Raw genomic sequence first — 6338 nt, 5'->3', positions numbered from 1 at the left:
AACATAAATTAAATATAAAATATTTCATACATTACATGTAAAATGTAATTATACATGATTTATTGATAATATATATATATATTTGAATTTTGATGTGGCTGATGTTGCACAGTCTGACTTGACTGGTTGGTGACCCGCGACTCAGGCAAAAACAGTTCGGCTTTCGAGTTGATTTTTAAAACACTGCTCAAAATACTTAGCCTTTTATGCTAAAACATGGGCATCTCTCGTATCAGACCTAGTTTTGTAAACAAAATTAACAGTCAAGTTTTTTCATAGCGGAAAATATCTTGTCCAGCCATGTGGCAAAACACCAATTTTGAGATTCCTTCGCAAGAGCCTTCTGCTACATTATTGGCATCAGAAAAAAAAAAAAAAAAAAAAGTTCACATTGGCGTCTCACTGAGCGTGCCCTACAGGTGCTGGGGTGCCCCACGCACATCTCAGCATGCATTGGGAACATCTTCCAGTAAAGTAGAGATTCTAAATGAACCACTTGTAGCCATTAAGAAAATTTTAGAACTGTTATAAGACAAAAACCATGCCCCTTCATTGTTTTCAACCGTTTCGTCACATTGGATCATAAAACAATTTCTACTAAGGCTCAGTTTGGAAAGAGTTAAATATAAAAATTGTTTTGAATGTATTTATATTGTACACATTTGTATTTGTATTTCTTTGAAACTGAGGCTAAATGATTAATTTTCTCCAGATGTAATAGGCTAATAGCATCATAAAAATCAAGGTTTTAAAAATTGGATTGGACATGGAACTGTTTTGGGGACTGCTTCTTAGGTCAAATGGGTCCTATTATCCAGTTCAAACGGACAACCTATTCTGATTTAAAAAAATAAAAATAATTAAAATAAAATGGCCAAAAATATTTTCTGGGTTGATAGGTCGACAATTCAATCACTTGGGTCAGCGAATCACTGACCAAATCAACGGTTTTTGATCTAAGAATGGTTTTATGGTGAAATAGAACCGGTTCCCGAGTTTACTGGTCTGGTTTTCAAAACCATGATAAAACCATTTTTACTATATTGAGTTTTTTTTTTTTTTTTTTGTAAAGACTATATTGAGTTCTTGATCTCCTATTGTTATTAGAGTTTAAGAGTTAATGAACCTTTCTTTCTCGTAATAGAGATGCTATTTCCAATCTTAAGATGGGAGTTGAAGCACATCATATTTAGAAGGTTTTTTGACAAGGCAATCTGTTGTACCAATTTGCCACATCATCAATTCAACGTAAAAGGTTGAAATATCATGTTTAGAGCATGATTGTTTAAGCAAGACTGCAAGATTTGATGATTCATTGATGCCTCGGGTTTGTGAAAGGGCGATGTTTGAAGCCTGTGATGAAGCAATGGTGCATCTGACATCACGACAGGTTTCATCTGATGTGGGCACAACACCATGGTGGATCCAATTTGGTGCATGCAAGCCAAGCACACCGTTCTAAACCCTAGCTTCTCCATCTTTTGGCCAATTAGTTCTTCCCTTCACACACTCTACACCAACGATCCTTGGATGTGTAGAAGGTTCTCATCGATGGCAGTTCTCTTCCTTGCATGACAGGTTATAATTATATTTCTCAGATTGCAACTGTAGAAAGTTTGTAAACCTCTGTTTCCCGTCTCTTTCCTTGTCTTTCCTAATTTTCTACTTTCTCTCTACTATGCTTGGAATCTTCATCTTACAGTGGCTTCTTTCATTTTCCCCCTCATTTCTTTATGTATCTCTGCAATCTTCTCCTGTATTCTTGTTCTGTGTTGTTCTTGTTCCGAAGCTACATTTCTACATATTTATGTTGTTTAAACCTTAAACTCGTTTTCCTTCTGTATCATGAGATTATTTATGATCCCGTTCTATCTATTAGACTTTAGCATATTTCTTTGTTATGGGTTTTGTGCTTGACAGAGTTTTTGTCACCGTGTTAATGGCATGTAGTCATGGTGGCTTTGGTTGATCATGGTTATAAATTTATTCCAGTTGCATGAGTCGAGTATATGGACTTCAACCCAGTATCGAGCACAATGGCTTCCTGATAAATAATTCTCTCTTGGAGACAATTCCTATTCAAAGCAATGTTTGGGGGGGGGGCTCTGCTAGGTGGTTGCCTGAGACCTGAGTCATCAGAATTATGAATTAGGCTTAATTGCTGCCAAACCACTTTTGGAGCAAGAATCCTGCAAAGAGGGTCACCTAAATCATTGTATCATGGTTGGAAAACGTTGGAGATGGCAATGCGAGGAAGATGATGTTGGGCATAGGGATCAGGAATTCCTCATTAAGGTTGATGGTATTCTTGTATTTGTATCAGGGGATACATCACATTATCAATCAAGGGAGATTTTACTCCTTGTTTTAGACAAGTTGGTAAATCAATATATCTTAAAACTTATTGAATTTAAGATGACTGCAACAGTGCGAAAACTGCGTTGATCCCATTTTGTTGAATCATTTCCCCTAACAGAGCCTTCACCAACCAAACATTTTCTCAAAATGGTTCAAAATCTGAACATGCTGTTTTACCAACTGTAAGAGGTGTTTGTGCAACACTCGTAAAACACATTCCTGCCGGAAGAGAGTATAATCGCTTTATATTTATCAATTCATAACAAGCCAACAATAGATTGTTCTAAGTATTCCAAACAAATTAAAAGAGTATTGGAAATGTAATTTTAATTAAGAGGAGAAAATCTATGATGCTGGAAAGAAATAATATGAACAACTTTGATCAATCAAAACCCATCCATAAATTTTTACGTCTTTCTGATATTATAGTTGGTGCATCATGTTACATTTTGGATATGGTGGAAAAAATAAGATAAGCATGAATATGTTAGGAAAACTCATAAATCTAAAAAAATATATTATATTAGTCTGCAGTTGGAATCGGAATCAAAATCCTTTGAAATCAGAATCGGAATGGTCTATTCCCATAATCTGTTTGGTTCAGACAAGAATGGGAATAGAAATTAAAATCACCAGGAATTGGATTTCATTCCCAAGAACAAGGTAAGGAATGGAATTCTGATTTCACCCAACCAAACGGTTGAAATCGGAATAGCCTATTCCGATTCCGATTCCAGACCCCTATTCCCACGAGCCAAATGGGGCCTAAATATAAAATTTAGATGATTATAAATAAATTATATACACATACTTTAATTGTTTTATGTGAAGTCTGAACTACGGGGATAGAGTTGGTAAATATTGAAAAGCGGTGGAAGAACTAAAATATGGATGTATATGAATATGTATCAATTCTCCAAAATCAACGTCATGGTAGAAAAGGGTAAGGCTGCATTTCGTATTTTAAGGACTTATCTCTTTTTTAAAATTAATAACTCAGTGTTCATCCCAATTTATTTTAGTCTGAACCAATGTTTTAAAAAATGACTCGAAACCAAAATTGTTTTGGCCATTCGTTTCCTAGTTAATGGTTCAACCGTCTGGTTCGAATGGATGATCTATTCTGATAAAAAAATAATTAAAATAAAAATGGTTAAAACGGTTGAATAGGTCGAATGGGTCAATGGTTTGACCATCCAAGTCAATGGGTTATTGACCGATTCAACAATTTTTGGCCAGGGATCAGGTTTGAGGTAAAACGGAACCAGTTGCCTGGATGGTTCTCAGGCTGAATGGTCTGATCGTCCAAGTCAATGGCAGTTCGAAAACCATGGTTTAAACTATGTGCCTAGTTTCACTTTAGTACCCAAATTTCAAAATGTGCCAATCTAGTACATGAACTCCCAAAACATCCCAATTTAGTCCAAAATCATTAACCACCATTAAGTGGCATGCAAAAAGATGCAAATGCCCAAATCCAATTGTCCTTCGGGTTGTTCATCATTGCTTTGGTTCAATCTTGATTCTTGAGGAAGAAGATGATAAACAATGTCTTATTTGGAAGGGTAATTTTAACGTTTTCAAAAGTTTAAGTCACACATGTCATCATGTGATATAGATAATTGATAGACTCTTAACAGAAAGGACTAAATAGGAACATATTAAGAATTAAGATACTGAATTGGCATATTTTAAAATTCAAATACCAAAGTGAGAATAGGCCCTAAGAGGTACTAATCTTCAATTTACCCTTAAAATAAGGATGCCAAATGCAGCCCAAATTTTGAGAGTTATGACCTTTAAAAAGGTTTCAACATTAATACCCATCCTAATATGTATTTCTCATGTGAAAACTTTCAATACTTTGAATCGTGAATTGTTAATATAAACTTTAATTATCATTTTTACATTTATTTGATATATACTAGTAAGAAGAGAATATGTAATAGTAAGATTTAGACATATTGGAGCATGGCTTGGTGGTAGGTTCGTCGTCTTTTAATTTGAAGTCCAACGTTCAAATCTTCTTACTTTTAGCTTTATAAATAATACAAATCTTCTTGCATTCTACATTATGAGTCCGACTTTGATGCCAAAAATGCCTGATACCTAAAAATCTGATAACCCATCAACTAGTATCAAAGTATGGGTACAAGTGGGATGGGCCGAGCTGGATTTGAGGTAATCGAAGCCAAATCCTAAATATTGGGCCTAAGGCCCAAGCCCGGACTGGGTCTAAGGTCACTCGTGATCTTTCCAACATAGGCCCAGCCCAAACTGAAACTTAACATACTTGGGTTGGGCCTGGGCTCAGGTTCGTCAATTGGGTTTAAGTGGGTCTGTTAGGCCCAATATACTAAAGAGTTGCAATTTAGGCTCAGTTTGGAAGGAGTATAAATATAAATATGTACAGTGCAAATATATACAAAGTACAAGATTTTGCATTCTACATATTTGTATTTGTACTCTTTCCAAACTGAGTACAAGTACAAATATGAGTGCAAATACATACAAAATAAATTTGCACTACAAATTTGTATTTGTACTCCTTCCAACTAAACCTAAGGCTGTGTTTGGTTGCAATGTAAATAAATTTGCACTGATGCAAAATCATGGCAATACAAATGATTTGAGTGTAAATTCTGACCTATTTTTGTTTCAAATTTTAATTTATTTTGTTTACTACAGTACAAATGAAGTAAATTAAGACATGAGTCAGAATAAAGTAAAATCCAAAACAAAATTAAACAAGAATTTGCACTCTCATACATTTGTACTAGTGCAAATAAAATTGCATTGCAACCAAACACAACTTAAGGCTCAATTTGGGAAGAGTACAAATACAATATATACAGGGCAAACCTTGTATTTTGTATTTTTAAACCTTGTATTTGCATTGTACATATTTGTATTTGTACTCTTTCCAAAATGAGCCTTAAGCTGTGTTTGGTTGCAGTGCAATTTTATTTGCACTAGTACAAATGCATGGGAGTGCAAATGTAAAAAATGAAAATTATTCTTTAATTTTGTTTTGGATTTTACTTTATTGTGCTTCATCTCTTAATTTGCTTCAATTGTACTGCAATAAAAAAAAGCTAAAATTTGAAATAAAAATAGGTCAAAATTTACACTCAAATCATTTACACTGCCATGGTTTTGCATCAGTGCAAATTTACCTGCTTTGCAACCTAACACAGCCTTAGTTTCGCTAATTTAAACCTTTAAATAGGACCTTTTCTATATTCTGCATATAAATATGCATGCATGTGTATATTAATATTTATATGCATCTATATATGTATGTATGCATGCATATATCAATATGTGCATGTATGCTTATGTATAGTTAGACAGGACTCAAGCTACCTAAGGCTAGGCCTAACCCCAAATTGAAGATAAAAAATCTAAGCCCAGTTTGTGCAAAAATGTAGGTTGGATTGCTTTGGGCTCGTTGGGCCTGCCCAAGTTTCATCCCTTCATAAAAGTGGGAAATGGGAATCAATAGTTAACAAGATTTTTTGTTTAATGCAATGTTTGGAGAATTTAGATGGCTAGTAAAACCATGAACCGTTTCATTGGCTGGTTCAGAACTAGTGGTAACAAAGACCGGTAATGATTGGCCAATTGGCCATTCCAACCAGGGAACTGGTGGCCATTTTTTATTCATTTTTTAATTTCAGGAATCCATAACTTTGCTTTTGATAAATCAAAAGTGCCTTTCCCATCATTTTTGCAGAATATAATTATATATTTTGAATACATGTATATTATTAATAATGTATATATATATATATATATATAGAAAAACATGATGATGTATCACAAAATTGACCTGATTGACTCAGACAGTTGAACCAGTGTCTTATGACTCGGAAGGTCGCGCGGTTCTCTGAACATTGGCTTAATGAAATTGACCTTAAGAGTCTTTTAAAAATCACTGCCGGTATTTATTGAAATTAATTTACTGAGACTTATCTCCT

The 6338-nt window shown here is 34.4% G+C and overlaps 1 long non-coding RNA gene across 1 annotated transcript; it reads left to right on the top strand.

Annotated features, from left to right (window-relative positions):
• Positions 1-1216: 1216 nt before the first annotated feature.
• LOC148863679 (uncharacterized) lies at positions 1217-2414 on the top strand. The gene is made up of 2 exons (XR_016110437.1): positions 1217-1578; positions 1951-2414. It is a non-coding gene; the product is annotated as an uncharacterized LOC148863679 (long non-coding RNA).
• Positions 2415-6338: the final 3924 nt, after the last annotated feature.

The sequence above is a fragment of the Nelumbo lutea genome, chromosome 3, assembly GCF_056320005.1.
Source record: "Nelumbo lutea isolate HS-2025 chromosome 3, American lotus-T2T, whole genome shotgun sequence".
NCBI classification, from domain to species: domain Eukaryota; kingdom Viridiplantae; phylum Streptophyta; class Magnoliopsida; order Proteales; family Nelumbonaceae; genus Nelumbo; species Nelumbo lutea.
Note: the sequence above shows the minus strand (reverse complement) of the source record. Positions and strands in the feature narration are given on the sequence as shown.